Source organism: Zophobas morio, unplaced genomic scaffold (genome assembly GCF_036711695.1).
Source record: "Zophobas morio isolate AGI-343-1 ecotype UQ-CSIRO unplaced genomic scaffold, CSIRO_AGI_Zmor_V1 ptg000409l, whole genome shotgun sequence".
Lineage (NCBI taxonomy): Eukaryota > Metazoa > Arthropoda > Insecta > Coleoptera > Tenebrionidae > Zophobas > Zophobas morio.
Genome location: NW_026972513.1, coordinates 145,130 through 165,407, shown reverse-complemented (window position 1 = coordinate 165,407; position 20,278 = coordinate 145,130).

Sequence of the window (20,278 nt, the reverse complement as noted above, 5' to 3'; positions counted from 1 at the left end):
AAAAACGTTGAAATATAGTTCAAATTCAATAAAAATCGACAAAAATACAGTTTCTAGCTAAAATTTGATGGTTTCGTTGCACTTTCCGAGCCCGTAGGGTATCTGAGTGGCTTAAAAGTACAAGAAAACACTTCAAAAGTGACGTTTCTGAAGAATTTTAACAGTTTTCTTGTATCTACGAACGCCAGAATGCATAAAATTGACCTAAACGTCTCCTTTTCCTATTCTGAGTCGATTCTGCATGCTTTAAGTGTGTTTGGTGGCTCAGAACCATCAAAAAACGTTGAAATATAGTTCAAATTCAATAAAAATCGACAAAAATACAGTTTCTAGCTAAAATTTGATGGTTTCGTTGCACTTTCCGAGCCCGTAGGGTATCTGAGTGGCTTAAAAGTACAAGAAAACACTTCAAAAGTGACGTTTCTGAAGAATTTTAACAGTTTTCTTGTATCTACGAACGCCAGAATGCATAAAATTGACCTAAACGTCTCCTTTTCCTATTCTGAGTCGATTCTGCATGCTTTAAGTGTGTTTGGTGGCTCAGAACCATCAAAAAACGTTGAAATATAGTTCAAATTCAATAAAAATCGACAAAAATACAGTTTCTAGCTAAAATTTGATGGTTTCGTTGCACTTTCCGAGCCCGTAGGGTATCTGAGTGGCTTAAAAGTACAAGAAAACACTTCAAAAGTGACGTTTCTGAAGAATTTTAACAGTTTTCTTGTATCTACGAACGCCAGAATGCATAAAATTGACCTAAACGTCTCCTTTTCCTATTCTGAGTCGATTCTGCATGCTTTAAGTGTGTTTGGTGGCTCAGAACCATCAAAAAACGTTGAAATATAGTTCAAATTCAATAAAAATCGACAAAAATACAGTTTCTAGCTAAAATTTGATGGTTTCGTTGCACTTTCCGAGCCCGTAGGGTATCTGAGTGGCTTAAAAGTACAAGAAAACACTTCAAAAGTGACGTTTCTGAAGAATTTTAACAGTTTTCTTGTATCTACGAACGCCAGAATGCATAAAATTGACCTAAACGTCTCCTTTTCCTATTCTGAGTCGATTCTGCATGCTTTAAGTGTGTTTGGTGGCTCAGAACCATCAAAAAACGTTGAAATATAGTTCAAATTCAATAAAAATCGACAAAAATACAGTTTCTAGCTAAAATTTGATGGTTTCGTTGCACTTTCCGAGCCCGTAGGGTATCTGAGTGGCTTAAAAGTACAAGAAAACACTTCAAAAGTGACGTTTCTGAAGAATTTTAACAGTTTTCTTGTATCTACGAACGCCAGAATGCATAAAATTGACCTAAACGTCTCCTTTTCCTATTCTGAGTCGATTCTGCATGCTTTAAGTGTGTTTGGTGGCTCAGAATCATCAAAAAACGTTAAAATATAGTTCAAATTCAATAAAAATCGACAAAAATACAGTTTCTAGCTAAAATTTGATGGTTTCGTTGCACTTTCCGAGCCCGTAGGGTATCTGAGTGGCTTAAAAGTACAAGAAAACACTTCAAAAGTGACGTTTCTGAAGAATTTTAACAGTTTTCTTGTATCTACGAACGCCAGAATGCATAAAATTGACCTAAACGTCTCCTTTTCCTATTCTGAGTCGATTCTGCATGCTTTAAGTGTGTTTGGTGGCTCAGAACCATCAAAAAACGTTGAAATATAGTTCAAATTCAATAAAAATCGACAAAAATACAGTTTCTAGCTAAAATTTGATGGTTTCGTTGCACTTTCCGAGCCCGTAGGGTATCTGAGTGGCTTAAAAGAACAAGAAAACACTTCAAAAGTGACGTTTCTGAAGAATTTTAACAGTTTTCTTGTATCTACGAACGCCAGAATGCATAAAATTGACCTAAACGTCTCCTTTTCCTATTCTGAGTCGATTCTGCATGCTTTAAGTGTGTTTGGTGGCTCAGAACCATCAAAAAACGTTGAAATATAGTTCAAATTCTATAAAAATCGACAAAAATACAGTTTCTAGCTAAAATTTGATGGTTTCGTTGCACTTTCCGAGCCCGTAGGGTATCTGAGTGGCTTAAAAGTACAAGAAAACACTTCAAAAGTGACGTTTCTGAAGAATTTTAACAGTTTTCTTGTATCTACGAACGCCAGAATGCATAAAATTGACCTAAACGTCTCCTTTTCCTATTCTGAGTCGATTCTGCATGCTTTAAGTGTGTTTGGTGGCTCAGAACCATCAAAAAACGTTGAAATATAGTTCAAATTCAATAAAAATCGACAAAAATACAGTTTCTAGCTAAAATTTGATGGTTTCGTTGCACTTTCCGAGCCCGTAGGGTATCTGAGTGGCTTAAAAGTACAAGAAAACACTTCAAAAGTGACGTTTCTGAAGAATTTTAACAGTTTTCTTGTATCTACGAACGCCAGAATGCATAAAATTGACCTAAACGTCTCCTTTTCCTATTCTGAGTCGATTCTGCATGCTTTAAGTGTGTTTGGTGGCTCAGAACCATCAAAAAATGTTGAAATATAGTTCAAATTCAATAAAAATCGACAAAAATACAGTTTCTAGCTAAAACTTGATGGTTTCGTTGCACTTTCCGAGCCCGTAGGGTATCTGAGTGGCTTAAAAGTACAAGAAAACACTTCAAAAGTGACGTTTCTGAAGAATTTTAACAGCTTTCTTGTATCTACGAACGCCAGAATGCATAAAATTGACCTAAACGTCTCCTTTTCCTATTCTGAGTCGATTCTGCATGCTTTAAGTGTGTTTGGTGGCTCAGAACCATCAAAAAACGTTGAAATATAGTTCAAATTCAATAAAAATCGACAAAAATACAGTTTCTAGCTAAAATTTGATGGTTTCGTTGCACTTTCCGAGCCCGTAGGGTATCTGAGTGGCTTAAAAGTACAAGAAAACACTTCAAAAGTGACGTTTCTGAAGAATTTTAACAGTTTTCTTGTATCTACGAACGCCAGAATGCATAAAATTGACCTAAACGTCTCCTTTTCCTATTCTGAGTCGATTCTGCATGCTTTAAGTGTGTTTATTGGCTCAGAACCATCAAAAAACGTTGAAATATAGTTCAAATTCATTAAAAATCGACAAAAATACAGTTTCTAGCTAAAATTTGATGGTTTCGTTGCACTTTCCGAGCCCGTAGGGTATCTGAGTGGCTTAAAAGTACAAGAAAACACTTCAAAAGTGACGTTTCTGAAGAATTTTAACAGTTTTCTTGTATCTACGAACGCCAGAATGCATAAAATTGACCTAAACGTCTCCTTTTCCTATTCTGAGTCGATTCTGCATGCTTTAAGTGTGTTTGGTGGCTCAGAACCATCAAAAAACGTTGAAATATAGTTCAAATTCAATAAAAATCGACAAAAATACAGTTTATAGCTAAAATTTGATGGTTTCGTTGCACTTTCCGAGCCCGTAGGGTATCTGAGTGGCTTAAAAGTACAAGAAAACACTTCAAAAGTGACGTTTCTGAAGAATTTTAACAGTTTTCTTGTATCTACGAACGCCAGAATGCATAAAATTGACCTAAACGTCTCCTTTTTCTATTCTGAGTCGATTCTGCATGCTTTAAGTGTGTTTGGTGGCTCAGAACCATCAAAAAACGTTGAAAAATAGTTCAAATTCAATAAAAATCGACAAAAATACAGTTTCTAGCTAAAATTTGATGGTTTCGTTGCACTTTCCGAGCCCGTAGGGTATCTGAGTGGCTTAAAAGTACAAGAAAACACTTCAAAAGTGACGTTTCTGAAGAATTTTAACAGTTTTCTTGTATCTACGAACGCCAGAATGCATACAATTGACCTAAACGTCTCCTTTTCCTATTCTGAGTCGATTCTGCATGCTTTAAGTGTGTTTGGTGGCTCAGAACCATCAAAAAACGTTGAAATATAGTTCAAATTCAATAAAAATCGACAAAAATACAGTTTCTAGCTAAAATTTGATGGTTTCGTTGCACTTTCCGAGCCCGTAGGGTATCTGAGTGGCTTAAAAGTACAAGAAAACACTTCAAAAGTGACGTTTCTGAAGAATTTTAACAGTTTTCTTGTATCTACGAACGCCAGAATGCATAAAATTGACCTAAACGTCTCCTTTTCCTATTCTGAGTCGATTCTGCATGCTTTAAGTGTGTTTGGTGGCTCAGAACCATCAAAAAACATTGAAATATAGTTCAAATTCAATAAAAATCGACAAAAATACAGTTTCTAGCTAAAATTTGATGGTTTCGTTGCACTTTCCGAGCCCGTAGGGTATCTGAGTGGCTTAAAAGTACATGAAAACACTTCAAAAGTGACGTTTCTGAAGAATTTTAACAGTTTTCTTGTATCTACGAACGCCAGAATGCATAAAATTGACCTAAACGTCTCCTTTTCCTATTCTGAGTCGATTCTGCATGCTTTAAGTGTGCTTGGTGGCTCAGAACCATCAAAAAACGTTGAAATATAGTTCAAATTCAATAAAAATCGACAAAAATACAGTTTCTAGCTAAAATTTGATGGTTTCGTTGCACTTTCCGAGCCCGTAGGGTATCTGAGTGGCTTAAAAGTACAAGAAAACACTTCAAAAGTGACGTTTCTGAAGAATTTTAACAGTTTTCTTGTATCTACGAACGCCAGAATGCATAAAATTGACCTAAACGTCTCCTTTTCCTATTCTGAGTCGATTCTGCATGCTTTAAGTGTGTTTGGTGGCTCAGAACCATCAAAAAACGTTGAAATATAGTTCAAATTCAATAAAAATCGACAAAAATACAGTTTCTAGCTAAAATTTGATGGTTTCGTTGCATTTTCCGAGCCCGTAGGGTATCTGAGTGGCTTAAAAGTACAAGAAAACACTTCAAAAGTGACGTTTCTGAAGAATTTTAACAGTTTTCTTGTATCTACGAACGCCAGAATGCATAAAATTGACCTAAACGTCTCCTTTTCCTATTCTGAGTCGATTCTGCATGCTTTAAGTGTGTTTGGTGGCTCAGAACCATCAAAAAACGTTGAAATATAGTTCAAATTCAATAAAAATCGACAAAAATACAGTTTCTAGCTAAAATTTGATGGTTTCGTTGCACTTTCCGAGCCCGTAGGGTATCTGAGTGGCTTAAAAGTACAAGAAAACACTTCAAAAGTGACGTTTCTGAAGAATTTTAACAGTTTTCTTGTATCTACGAACGCCAGAATGCATAAAATTGACCTAAACGTCTCCTTTTCCTATTCTGAGTCGATTCTGCATGCTTTAAGTGTGTTTGGTGGCTCAGAACCATCAAAAAACGTTGAAATATAGTTCAAATTCAATAAAAATCGACAAAAATACAGTTTCTAGCTAAAATTTGATGGTTTCGTTGCATTTTCCGAGCCCGTAGGGTATCTGAGTGGCTTAAAAGTACAAGAAAACACTTCAAAAGTGACGTTTCTGAAGAATTTTAACAGTTTTTTTGTATCTACGAACGCCAGAATGCATAAAATTGACCTAAACGTCTCCTTTTCCTATTCTGAGTCGATTCTGCATGCTTTAAGTGTGTTTGGTGGCTCAGAACCATCAAAAAACGTTGAAATATAGTTCAAATTCAATAAAAATCGACAAAAATACAGTTTCTAGCTAAAATTTGATGGTTTCGTTGCACTTTCCGAGCCCGTAGGGTATCTGAGTGGCTTAAAAGTACAAGAAAACACTTCAAAAGTGACGTTTCTGAAGAATTTTAACAGTTTTCTTGTATCTACGAACGTCAGAATGCATAAAATTGACCTAAACGTCTCCTTTTCCTATTCTGAGTCGATTCTGCATGCTTTAAGTGTGTTTGGTGGCTCAGAACCATCAAAAAACGTTGAAATATAGTTCAAATTCAATAAAAATCGACAAAAATACAGTTTCTAGCTAAAATTTGATGGTTTCGTTGCACTTTCCGAGCCCGTAGGGTATCTGAGTGGCTTAAAAGTACAAGAAAACGCTTCAAAAGTGACGTTTCTGAAGAATTTTAACAGTTTTCTTGTATCTACGAACGCCAGAATGCATAAAATTGACCTAAACGTCTCCTTTTCCTATTCTGAGTCGATTCTGCATGCTTTAAGTGTGTTTGGTGGCTCAGAACCATCAAAAAACGTTGAAATATAGTTCAAATTCAATAAAAATCGACAAAAATACAGTTTCTAGCTAAAATTTGATGGTTTCGTTGCACTTTCCGAGCCCGTAGGGTATCTGAGTGGCTTAAAAGTACAAGAAAACGCTTCAAAAGTGACGTTTCTGAAGAATTTTAACAGTTTTCTTGTATCTACGAACGCCAGAATGCATAAAATTGACCTAAACGTCTCCTTTTCCTATTCTGAGTCGATTCTGCATGCTTTAAGTGTGTTTGGTGGCTCAGAACCATCAAAAAACGTTGAAATATAGTTCAAATTCAATAAAAATCGACAAAAATACAGTTTCTAGCTAAAATTTGATGGTTTCGTTGCACTTTCCGAGCCCGTAGGGTATCTGAGTGGCTTAAAAGTACAAGAAAACGCTTCAAAAGTGACGTTTCTGAAGAATTTTAACAGTTTTCTTGTATCTACGAACGCCAGAATGCATAAAATTGACCTAAACGTCTCCTTTTCCTATTCTGAGTCGATTCTGCATGCTTTAAGTGTGTTTGGTGGCTCAGAACCATCAGAAAACGTTGAAATATAGTTCAAATTCAATAAAAATCGACAAAAATACAGTTTCTAGCTAAAATTTGATGGTTTCGTTGCACTTTCCGAGCCCGTAGGTTATCTGAGTGGCTTAAAAGTACAAGAAAACACTTCAAAAGTGACGTTTCTGAAGAATTTTAACAGTTTTCTTGTATCTACGAACGCCAGAATGCATAAAATTGACCTAAACGTCTCCTTTTCCTATTCTGAGTCGATTCTGCATGCTTTAAGTGTGTTTGGTGGCTCAGAACCATCAAAAAACGTTGAAATATAGTTCAAATTCAATAAAAATCGACAAAAATACAGTTTCTAGCTAAAATTTGATGGTTTCGTTGCACTTTCCGAGCCCGTAGGGTATCTGAGTGGCTTAAAAGTACAAGAAAACACTTCAAAAGTGACGTTTCTGAAGAATTTTAACAGTTTTCTTGTATCTACGAACGCCAGAATGCATAAAATTGACCTAAACGTCTCCTTTTCCTATTCTGAGTCGATTCTGCATGCTTTAAGTGTGTTTGGTGGCTCAGAACCATCAAAAAACGTTGAAATATAGTTCAAATTCAATAAAAATCGACAAAAATACAGTTTCTAGCTAAAATTTGATGGTTTCGTTGCACTTTCCGAGCCCATTGGGTATCTGAGTGGCTTAAAAGTACAAGAAAACACTTCAAAAGTGACGTTTCTGAAGAATTTTAACAGTTTTTTTTGTATCTACGAACGCCAGAATGCATAAAATTGACCTAAACGTCTCCTTTTCCTATTCTGAGTCGATTCTGCATGCTTTAAGTGTGTTTGGTGGCTCAGAACCATCAAAAAACGTTGAAATATAGTTCAAATTCAATAAAAATCGACAAAAATACAGTTTCTAGCTAAAATTTGATGGTTTCGTTGCACTTTCCGAGCCCGTAGGGTATCTGAGTGGCTTAAAAGTACAAGAAAACACTTCAAAAGTGACGTTTCTGAAGAATTTTAACAGTTTTCTTGTATCTACGAACGCCAGAATGCATAAAATTGACCTAAACGTCTCCTTTTCCTATTCTGAGTCGATTCTGCATGCTTTAAGTGTGTTTGGTGGCTCAGAACCATCAAAAAACGTTGAAATATAGTTCAAATTCAATAAAAATCGACAAAAATACAGTTTCTAGCTAAAATTTGATGGTTTCGTTGCACTTTCCGAGCCCGTAGGGTATCTGAGTGGCTTAAAAGTACAAGAAAACACTTCAAAAGTGACGTTTCTGAAGAATTTTAACAGTTTTCTTGTATCTACGAACGCCAGAATGCATAAAATTGACCTAAACGTCTCCTTTTCCTATTCTGAGTCGATTCTGCATGCTTTAAGTGTGTTTGGTGGCTCAGAACCATCAAAAAACGTTGAAATATAGTTCAAATTCAATAAAAATCGACAAAAATACAGTTTCTAGCTAAAATTTGATGGTTTCGTTGGACTTTCCGAGTCCGTAGGGTATCTGAGTGGCTTAAAAGTACAAGAAAACACTTCAAAAGTGACGTTTCTGAAGAATTTTAACAGTTTTCTTGTATCACCGAACGCCAGAATGCATAAAATTGACCTAAACGTCTCCTTTTCCTATTCTGAGTCGATTCTGCATGCTTTAAGTGTGTTTGGTGGCTCAGAACCATCAAAAAACGTTGAAATATAGTTCAAATTCAATAAAAATCGACAAAAATACAGTTTCTAGCTAAAATTTGATGGTTTCGTTGCACTTTCCGAGCCCGTAGGGTATCTGAGTGGCTTAAAAGTACAAGAAAACACTTCAAAAGTGACGTTTCTGAAGAATTTTAACAGTTTTCTTGTATCTACGAACGCCAGAATGCATAAAATTGACCTAAACGTCTCCTTTTCCTAATCTGAGTCGATTCTGCATGCTTTAAGTGTGTTTGGTGGCTCAGAACCATCAAAAAACCTTGAAATATAGTTCAAATTCAATAAAAATCGACAAAAATACAGTTTCTAGCTAAAATTTGATGGTTTCGTTGCACTTTCCGAGCCCGTAGGGTATCTGAGTAGCTTAAAAGTACAAGAAAACACTTCAAAAGTGACGTTTCTGAAGAATTTTAACAGTTTTCTTGTATCTACGAACGCCAGAATGCATAAAATTGACCTAAACGTCTGCTTTTCCTATTCTGAGTCGATTCTGCATGCTTTAAGTGTGTTTGGTGGCTCAGAACCATCAAAAAACGTTGAAATATAGTTCAAATTCAATAAAAATCGACAAAAATACAGTTTCTAGCTAAAATTTGATGGTTTCGTTGCACTTTCCGAGCCCGTAGGGTATCTGAGTGGCTTAAAAGTACAAGAAAACACTTCAAAAGTGACGTTTCTGAAGAATTTTAACAGTTTTCTTGTATCTACGAACGCCAGAATGCATAAAATTGACCTAAACGTCTCCTTTTCCTATTCTGAGTCGATTCTGCATGCTTTAAGTGTGTTTGGTGGCTCAGAACCATAAAAAAACGTTGAAATATAGTTCAAATTCAATAAAAATCGACAAAAATACAGTTTCTAGCTAAAATTTGATGGTTTCGTTGCACTTTCCGAGCCCGTAGGGTATCTGAGTGGCTTAAAAGTACAAGAAAACACTTCAAAAGTGACGTTTCTGAAGAATTTTAACAGTTTTCTTGTATCTACGAACGCCAGAATGCATAAAATTGACCTAAACGTCTCCTTTTCCTATTCTGATTCGATTCTGCATGCTTTAAGTGTGTTTGGTGGCTCAGAACCATCAAAAAACGTTGAAATATAGTTCAAATTCGATAAAAATCGACAAAAATACAGTTTCTAGCTAAAATTTGATGGTTTCGTTGCACTTTCCGAGCCCGTAGGGTATCTGAGTAGCTTAAAAGTACAAGAAAACACTTCAAAAGTGACGTTTCTGAAGAATTTTAACAGTTTTCTTGTATCTACGAACGCCAGAATGCATAAAATTGACCTAAACGTCTGCTTTTCCTATTCTGAGTCGATTCTGCATGCTTTAAGTGTGTTTGGTGGCTCAGAACCATCAAAAAACGTTGAAATATAGTTCAAATTCAATAAAAAACGACAAAAATACAGTTTCTAGCTAAAATTTGATGGTTTCGTTGCACTTTCCGAGCCCGTAGGGTATCTGAGTGGCTTAAAAGTACAAGAAAACACTTCAAAATGACGGTTCTGAAGAATTTTAACAGTTTTCTTGTATCTACGAACGCCAGAATGCATAAAATTGACCTAAAGGTCTCCTTTTCCTATTCTGAGTCGATTCTGCATGCTTTAAGTGTGTTTGGTGGCTCAGAACCATCAAAAAACGTTGAAATATAGTTCAAATTCAATAAAAATCGACAAAAATACAGTTTCTAGCTAAAATTTGATGGTTTCGTTGCACTTTCCGAGCCCGTAGGGTATCTGAGTGGCTTAAAAGTACAAGAAAACACTTCAAAAGTGATGTTTCTGAAGAATTTTAACAGTTTTCTTGTATCTACGAACGCCAGAATGCATAAAATTGACCTAAACGTCTCCTTTTCCTATTCTGAGTCGATTCTGCATGCTTTAAGTGTGTTTGGTGGCTCAGAACCATCAAAAAACGTTGAAATATAGTTCAAATTCAATAAAAATCGACAAAAATACAGTTTCTAGCTAAAATTTGATGGTTTCGTTGCACTTTCCGAGCCCGTAGGGTATCTGAGTGGCTTAAAAGTACAAGAAAACACTTCAAAAGTGACGTTTCTGAAGAATTTTAACAGTTTTCTTGTATCTACGAACGCCAGAATGCATAAAATTGACCTAAACGTCTCCTTTTCCCATTCTGAGTCGATTCTGCATGCTTTAAGTGTGTTTGGTGGCTCAGAACCATCAAAAAACGTTGAAATATAGTTCAAATTCAATAAAAATCGACAAAAATACAGTTTCCAGCTAAAATTTGATGGTTTCGTTGCACTTTCCGAGCCCGTAGGGTATCTGAGTGGCTTAAAAGTACAAGAAAACACTTCAAAAGTGACGTTTTTGAAGAATTTTAACAGTTTTCTTGTATCTACGAACGCCAGAATGCATAAAATTGACCTAAACGTCTCCTTTTCCTATTCTGAGTCGATTCTGCATGCTTTAAGTGTGTTTGGTGGCTCAGAACCATCAAAAAACGTTGAAATATAGTTCAAATTCAATAAAAATCGACAAAAATACAGTTTCTAGCTAAAATTTGATGGTTTCGTTGCACTTTCCGTGCCCGTAGGGTATCTGAGTGGCTTAAAAGTACAAGAAAACACTTCAAAAGTGACGTTTCTGAAGAATTTTAACAGTTTTCTTGTATCACCGAACGCCAGAATGCATAAAATTGACCTAAACGTCTCCTTTTCCTATTCTGAGTCGATTCTGCATGCTTTAAGTGTGTTTGGTGGCTCAGAACCATCAAAAAACGTTGAAATATAGTTCAAATTCAATAAAAATCGACAAAAATACAGTTTCTAGCTAAAATTTGATGGTTTCGTTGCACTTTCCGAGCCCGTAGGGTATCTGAGTGGCTTAAAAGTACAAGAAAACACTTCAAAAGTGACGTTTCTGAAGAATTTTAACAGTTTTCTTGTATCTACGAACGCCAGAATGCATAAAATTGACCTAAACGTCTCCTTTTCCTATTCTGAGTCGATTCTGCATGCTTTAAGTGTGTTTGGTGGCTCAGAACCATCAAAAAACGTTGAAATATAGTTCAAATTCAATAAAAATCGACAAAAATACAGTTTCTAGCTAAAATTTGATGGTTTCGTTGCACTTTCCGAGCCCGTAGGGTATCTGAGTAGCTTAAAAGTACAAGAAAACACTTCAAAAGTGACGTTTCTGAAGAATTTTAACAGTTTTCTTGTATTTACGAACGCCAGAATGCATAAAATTGACCTAAACGTCTGCTTTTCCTATTCTGAGTCGATTCTGCATGCTTTAAGTGTGTTTGGTGGCTCAGAACCATCAAAAAACGTTGAAATATAGTTCAAATTCAATAAAAATCGACAAAAATACAGTTTCTAGCTAAAATTTGATGGTTTCGTTGCACTTTCCGAGCCCGTAGGGTATCTGAGTGGCTTAAAAGTACAAGAAAACACTTCAAAAGTGACGTTTCTGAAGAATTTTAACAGTTTTCTTGTATCTACGAACGCCAGAATGCATAAAATTGACCTAAACGTCTCCTTTTCCTATTCTGAGTCGATTCTGCATGCTTTAAGTGTGTTTGGTGGCTCAGAACCATCAAAAAACGTTGAAATATAGTTCAAATTCAATAAAAATCGACAAAAATACAGTTTCTAGCTAAAATTTGATGGTTTCGTTGCACTTTCCGAGCCCGTAGGGTATCTGAGTGGCTTAAAAGTACAAGAAAACACTTCAAAAGTGACGTTTCTGAAGAATTTTAACAGTTTTCTTGTATCTACGAACGCCAGAATGCATAAAATTGACCTAAACGTCTCCTTTTCCTATTCTGAGTCGATTCTGCATGCTTTAAGTGTGTTTGGTGGCTCAGAACCATCAAAAAACGTTGAAATATAGTTCAAATTCAATAAAAATCGACAAAAATACAGTTTCTAGCTAAAATTTGATGGTTTCGTTGCACTTTCCGAGCCCGTAGGGTATCTGAGTAGCTTAAAAGTACAAGAAAACACTTCAAAAGTGACGTTTCTGAAGAATTTTAACAGTTTTCTTGTATCTACGAACGCCAGAATGCATAAAATTGACCTAAACGTCTGCTTTTCCTATTCTGAGTCGATTCTGCATGCTTTAAGTGTGTTTGGTGGCTCAGAACCATCAAAAAACGTTGAAATATAGTTCAAATTCAATAAAAAACGACAAAAATACAGTTTCTAGCTAAAATTTGATGGTTTCGTTGCACTTTCCGAGCCCGTAGGGTATCTGAGTGGCTTAAAAGTACAAGAAAACACTTCAAAAGTGACGTTTCTGAAGAATTTTAACAGTTTTCTTGTATCTACGAACGCCAGAATGCATAAAATTGACCTAAACGTCTCCTTTTCCTATTCTGAGTCGATTCTGCATGCTTTAAGTGTGTTTGGTGGCTCAGAACCATCAAAAAACGTTGAAATATAGTTCAAATAAAATAAAAATCGACAAAAATACAGTTTCTAGCAAAAATTTGATGGTTTCGTTGCACTTTCCGAGCCCGTAGGGTATCTGAGTAGCTTAAAAGTACAAGAAAACACTTCAAAAGTGACGTTTCTGAAGAATTTTAACAGTTTTCTTGTATCTACGAACGCCAGAATGCATAAAATTGACCTAAACGTCTGCTTTTCCTATTCTGAGTCGATTCTGCATGCTTTAAGTGTGTTTGGTGGCTCAGAACCATCAAAAAACGTTGAAATATAGTTCAAATTCAATAAAAAACGACAAAAATACAGTTTCTAGCTAAAATTTGATGGTTTCGTTGCACTTTCCGAGCCCGTAGGGTATCTGAGTGGCTTAAAAGTACAAGAAAACACTTCAAAATGACGTTTCTGAAGAATTTTAACAGTTTTCTTGTATCTACGAACGCCAGAATGCATAAAATTGACCTAAACGTCTCCTTTTCCTATTCTGAGTCGATTCTGCATGCTTTAAGTGTGTTTGGTGGCTCAGAACCATCAAAAAACGTTGAAATATAGTTCAAATTCAATAAAAATCGACAAAAATACAGTTTCTAGCTAAAATTTGATGGTTTCGTTGCACTTTCCGAGCCCGTAGGGTATCTGAGTGGCTTAAAAGTACAAGAAAACACTTCAAAAGTGATGTTTCTGAAGAATTTTAACAGTTTTCTTGTATCTACGAACGCCAGAATGCATAAAATTGACCTAAACGTCTCCTTTTCCTATTCTGAGTCGATTCTGCATGCTTTAAGTGTGTTTGGTGGCTCAGAACCATCAAAAAACGTTGAAATATAGTTCAAATTCAATAAAAATCGACAAAAATACAGTTTCTAGCTAAAATTTGATGGTTTCGTTGCACTTTCCGAGCCCGTAGGGTATCTGAGTGGCTTAAAAGTACAAGAAAACACTTCAAAAGTGACGTTTCTGAAGAATTTTAACAGTTTTCTTGTATCTACGAACGCCAGAATGCATAAAATTGACCTAAACGTCTGCTTTTCCTATTCTGAGTCGATTCTGCATGCTTTAAGTGTGTTTGGTGGCTCAGAACCATCAAAAAACGTTGAAATATAGTTCAAATTCAATAAAAAACGACAAAAATACAGTTTCTAGCTAAAATTTGATGGTTTCGTTGCACTTTCCGAGCCCGTAGGGTATCTATCTGAGTGGCTTAAAAGTACAAGAAAACACTTCAAAATGACGTTTCTGAAGAATTTTAACAGTTTTCTTGTATCTACGAACGCCAGAATGCATAAAATTGACCTAAACGTCTCCTTTTCCTATTCTGAGTCGATTCTGCATGCTTTAAGTGTGTTTGGTGGCTCAGAACCATCAAAAAACGTTGAAATATAGTTCAAATTCAATAAAAATCGACAAAAATACAGTTTCTAGCTAAAATTTGATGGTTTCGTTGCACTTTCCGAGCCCGTAGGGTATCTGAGTGGCTTAAAAGTACAAGAAAACACTTCAAAAGTGATGTTTCTGAAGAATTTTAACAGTTTTCTTGTATCTACGAACGCCAGAATGCATAAAATTGACCTAAACGTCTCCTTTTCCTATTCTGAGTCGATTCTGCATGCTTTAAGTGTGTTTGGTGGCTCAGAACCATCAAAAAACGTTGAAATATAGTTCAAATTCAATAAAAATCGACAAAAATACAGTTTCTAGCTAAAATTTGATGGTTTCGTTGCACTTTCCGAGCCCGTAGGGTATCTGAGTGGCTTAAAAGTACAAGAAAACACTTCAAAAGTGACGTTTCTGAAGAATTTTAACAGTTTTCTTGTATCTACGAACGCCAGAATGCATAAAATTGACCTAAACGTCTCCTTTTCCTATTCTGAGTCGATTCTGCATGCTTTAAGTGTGTTTGGTGGCTCAGAACCATCAAAAAACGTTGAAATATAGTTCAAATTCAATAAAAATCGACAAAAATACAGTTTCCAGCTAAAATTTGATGGTTTCGTTGCACTTTCCGAGCCCGTAGGGTATCTGAGTGGCTTAAAAGTACAAGAAAACACTTCAAAAGTGACGTTTCTGAAGAATTTTAACAGTTTTCTTGTATCTACGAACGCCAGAATGCATAAAATTGACCTAAACGTCTCCTTTTCCTATTCTGAGTCGATTCTGCATGCTTTAAGTGTGTTTGGTGGCTCAGAACCATCAAAAAACGTTGAAATATAGTTCAAATTCAATAAAAATCGACAAAAATACAGTTTCTAGCTAAAATTTGATGGTTTCGTTGCACTTTCCGAGCCCGTAGGGTATCTGAGTGGCTTAAAAGTACAAGAAAACACTTCAAAAGTGACGTTTCTGAAGAATTTTAACAGTTTTCTTGTATCTACGAACGCCAGAATGCATAAAATTGACCTAAACGTCTCCTTTTCCTATTCTGAGTCGATTCTGCATGCTTCAAGTGTGTTTGGTGGCTCAGAACCATCAAAAAACGTTGAAATATAGTTCAAATTCAATAAAAATCGACAAAAATACAGTTTCTAGCTAAAATTTGATGGTTTCGTTGCACTTTCCGAGCCCGTAGGGTATCTGAGTGGCTTAAAAGTACAAGAAAACACTTCAAAAGTGACGTTTCTGAAGAATTTTAACAGTTTTCTTGTATCTACGAACGCCAGAATGCATAAAATTGACCTAAACGTCTCCTTTTCCTATTCTGAGTCGATTCTGCATGCTTTAAGTGTGTTTGGTGGCTCAGAACCATCAAAAAACGTTGAAATATAGTTCAAATTCAATAAAAATCGACAAAAATACAGTTTCTAGCTAAAATTTGATGGTTTCGTTGCACTTTCCGAGCCCGTAGGGTATCTGAGTGGCTTAAAAGTACAAGAAAACACTTCAAAAGTGATGTTTCTGAAGAATTTTAACAGTTTTCTTGTATCTACGAACGCCAGAATGCATAAAATTGACCTAAACGTCTCCTTTTCCTATTCTGAGTCGATTCTGCATGCTTTAAGTGTGTTTGGTGGCTCAGAACCATCAAAAAACGTTGAAATATAGTTCAAATTCAATAAAAATCGACAAAAATACAGTTTCTAGCTAAAATTTGATGGTTTCGTTGCACTTTCCGAGCCCGTAGGGTATCTGAGTGGCTTAAAAGTACAAGAAAACACTTCAAAAGTGACGTTTCTGAAGAATTTTAACAGTTTTCTTGTATCTACGAACGCCAGAATGCATAAAATTGACCTAAACGTCTCCTTTTCCTATTCTGAGTCGATTCTGCATGCTTTAAGTGTGTTTGGTGGCTCAGAACCATCAAAAAACGTTGAAATATAGTTCAAATTCAATAAAAATCGACAAAAATACAGTTTCCAGCTAAAATTTGATGGTTTCGTTGCACTTTCCGAGCCCGTAGGGTATCTGAGTGGCTTAAAAGTACAAGAAAACACTTCAAAAGTGACGTTTCTGAAGAATTTTAACAGTTTTCTTGTATCTACGAACGCCAGAATGCATAAAATTGACCTAAACGTCTCCTTTTCCTATTCTGAGTCGATTCTGCATGCTTTAAGTGTGTTTGGTGGCTCAGAACCATCAAAAAACGTTGAAATATAGTTCAAATTCAATAAAAATCGACAAAAATACAGTTTCTAGCTAAAATTTGATGGTTTCGTTGCACTTTCCGAGCCCGTAGGGTATCTGAGTGGCTTAAAAGTACAAGAAAACACTTCAAAAGTGACGTTTCTGAAGAATTTTAACAGTTTTCTTGTATCTACGAACGCCAGAATGCATAAAATTGACCTAAACGTCTCCTTTTCCTATTCTGAGTCGATTCTGCATGCTTCAAGTGTGTTTGGTGGCTCAGAACCATCAAAAAACGTTGAAATATAGTTCAAATTCAATAAAAATCGACAAAAATACAGTTTCTAGCTAAAATTTGATGGTTTCGTTGCACTTTCCGAGCCCGTAGGGTATCTGAGTGGCTTAAAAGTACAAGAAAACACTTCAAAAGTGACGTTTCTGAAGAATTTTAACAGTTTTCCTGTATCTACGAACGCCAGAATGCATAAAATTGACCTAAACGTCTCCTTTTCCTATTCTGAGTCGATTCTGCATGCTTTAAGTGTGTTTGGTGGCTCAGAACCATCAAAAAACGTTGAAATATAGTTCAAATTCAATAAAAATCGACAAAAATACAGTTTCTAGCTAAAATTTGATGGTTTCGTTGCACTTTCCGAGCCCGTAGGGTATCTGAGTAGCTTAAAAGTACAAGAAAACACTTCAAAAGTGACGTTTCTGAAGAATTTTAACAGTTTTCTTGTATCTACGAACGCCAGAATGCATAAAATTGACCTAAACGTCTCCTTTTCCTATTCTGAGTCGATTCTGCATGCTTTAAGTGTGTTTGGTGGCTCAGAACCATCAAAAAACGTTGAAATATAGTTCAAATTCAATAAAAATCGACAAAAATACAGTTTCTAGCTAAAATTTGATGGTTTCGTTGCACTTTCCGAGCCCGTAGGGTATCTGAGTGGCTTAAAAGTACAAGAAAACACTTCAAAAGTGACGTTTCTGAAGAATTTTAACAGTTTTCTTGTATCTACGAACGCCAGAATGCATAAAATTGACCTAAACGTCTCCTTTTCCTATTCTGAGTCGATTCTGCATGCTTTAAGTGTGTTTGGTGGCTCAGAACCATCAAAAAACGTTGAAATATAGTTCAAATTCAATAAAAATCGACAAAAATACAGTTTCTAGCTAAAATTTGATGGTTTCGTTGCACTTTCCGAGCCCGTAGGGTATCTGAGTGGCTTAAAAGTACAAGAAAACACTTCAAAAGTGGCGTTTCTGAAGAATTTTAACAGTTTTCTTGTATCTACGAACGCCAGAATGCATAAAATTGACCTAAACGTCTCCTTTTCCTATTCTGAGTCGATTCTGCATGCTTTAAGTGTGTTTGGTGGCTCAGAACCATCAAAAAACGTTGAAATATAGTTCAAATTCAATAAAAATCGACAAAAATACAGTTTCTAGCTAAAATTTGATGGTTTCGTTGCCCTTTCCGAGCCCGTAGGGTATCTGAGTGGCTTAAAAGTACAAGAAACCACTTCAAAAGTGACGTTTCTGAAGAATTTTAACAGTTTTCTTGTATCTACGAACGCCAGAATGCATAAAATTGACCTAAACGTCTCCTTTTCCTATTCTGAGTCGATTCTGCATGCTTTAAGTGTGTTTGGTGGCTCAGAACCATCAAAAAACGTTGAAATATAGTTCAAATTCAATAAAAATCGACAAAAATAAAGTTTCTAGCTAAAATTTGATGGTTTCGTTGCACTTTCCGAGCCCGTAGGGTATCTGAGTGGCTTAAAAGTACTAGAAAACACTTCAAAAGTGACGTTTCTGAAGAATTTTAACAGTTTTCTTGTATCTACGAACGCCGGAATGCATAAAATTGACCTAAACGTCTCCTTTTCCTATTCTGAGTCGATTCTGCATGCTTTAAGTGTGTTTGGTGGCTCAGAACCATCAAAAAACGTTGAAATATAGTTCAAATTCAATAAAAATCGACAAATATACAGTTTCTAGCTAAAATTTGATGGTTTCGTTGCACTTTCCGAGCCCGTAGGGTATCTGAGTGGCTTAAAAGTACAAGAAAACACTTCAAAAGTGACGTTTCTGAAGAATTTTAACAGTTTTCTTGTATCTACGAACGCCAGAATGCATAAAATTGACCTAAACGTCTCCTTTTCCTATTCTGAGTCGATTAGTTTCGTTGCACTTTCCGAGCCCGTTGGGTATCTGAGCGGCTTAAAAGTACAAGAAAACACTTCAAAAGTGACGTTTCTGAAGAATTTTAACAGTTTTCTTGTATCTACGAACGCCAGAATGCATAAAATTGACCTAAACGTCTCCTTTTCCTATTCTGAGTCGATTCTGCATGCTTTAAGTGCGTTTGGTGGCTCAGAACCATCAAAAAACGTTGAAATATAGTTCAAATTCAATAAAAATCGACAAAAATATAGTTTCTAGCTAAAATTTGATAGTTTCGTTGCACTTTCCGAGCCCGTGTGGGTATCTGAGTGGCTTAAAAGTACAAGAAAACACTTCAAAAGTGACGTTTCTGAAGAATTTTAACAGTTTTCTTGTATCTACGAACGCCAGAATGCATAAAATTGACCTAAACGTCTCCTTTTCCTATTCTGAGTCGATTCTGCATGCTTTAAGTGTGTTTGGTGGCTCAGAACCATCAAAAAACGTTGAAATATAGTTCAAATTCAATAAAAATCGACAAAAATACAGTTTCTAGCTAAAATTTGATGGTTTCGTTGCATTTTCCGAGCCCGTTGGGTATCTGAGTGGCTTAAAAGTACAAGAAAACACTTCAAAAGTGACGTTTCTGAAGAATTTTAACTGTTTTCTTGTATCTACGAACGCCAGAATGCATAAAATTGACCTAAACGTCTCCTTTTCCTATTCTGAGTCGATTCTGCATGCTTTAAGTGTGTTTGGTGGCTCAGAACCATCAAAAAACGTTGAAATATAGTTCAAATTCAATAAAAATCGACAAAAATACAGTTTCTAGCTAAAATTTGATGGTTTCGTTGCACTTTCCGAGCCCGTAGGGTATCTGAGTGGGTTAAAAGTACAAGAAAACACTTCAAAAGTGACGTTTCTGAAGAATTTTAACAGTTTTCTTGTATCTACGAACGCCAGAATGCATAAAATTGACCTAAACGTCTCCTTTTCCTATTCTGAGTCGATTCTGCATGCTTTAAGTGTGTTTGGTGGCTCAGAACCATCAAAAAACGTTGAAATATAGTTCAAATTCAATAAAAATCGACAAAAATACAGTTTCTAGCTAAAATTTGATGGTTTCGTTGCACTTTCCGAGTCCGTAGGGTATCTGAGTGGCTTAAAAGTACAAGAAAACACTTCAAAAGTGACGTTTCTGAAGAATTTTAACAGTTTTCTTGCATCTACGAACGCCAGAATGCATAAAATTGACCTAAACGTCTCCTTTTCCTATTCTGAGTCGATTCTGCATGCTTTAAGTGTGTTTGGTGGCTCAGAACCATCAAAAAACGTTGAAATATAGTTAAAATTCAATAAAAATCGACAAAAATACAGTTTCTAGCTAAAATTTGATGGTTTCGTTGCACTTTCCGAGCCCGTAGGTTATCTGAGTGGCTTAAAAGTACAAGAAAACACTTCAAAAGTGACGTTTCTGAAGAATTTAAACAGTTTTCTTGTATCTACGAACGCCAGAATGCATAAAATTGACCTAAACGTCTCCTTTTCCTATTCTGAGTCGATTCTGCATGCTTTAAGTGTGTTTGGTGGCTCAGAACCATCAAAAAACTTTGAAATATAGTTCAAATTCAATAAAAATCGACAAAAATACAGTTTCTAGCTAAAATTTGATGGTTTCGTTGCACTTTCCGAGCCCGTAGGGTATCTGAGTGGCTTAAAAGTACAAGAAAACACTTCAAAAGTGACGTTTCTGAAGAATTTTAACAGTTTTCTTGTATCTACGAACGCCAGAATGCATAAAATTGACCTAAACATCTCCTTTTCCTATTCTGAGTCGA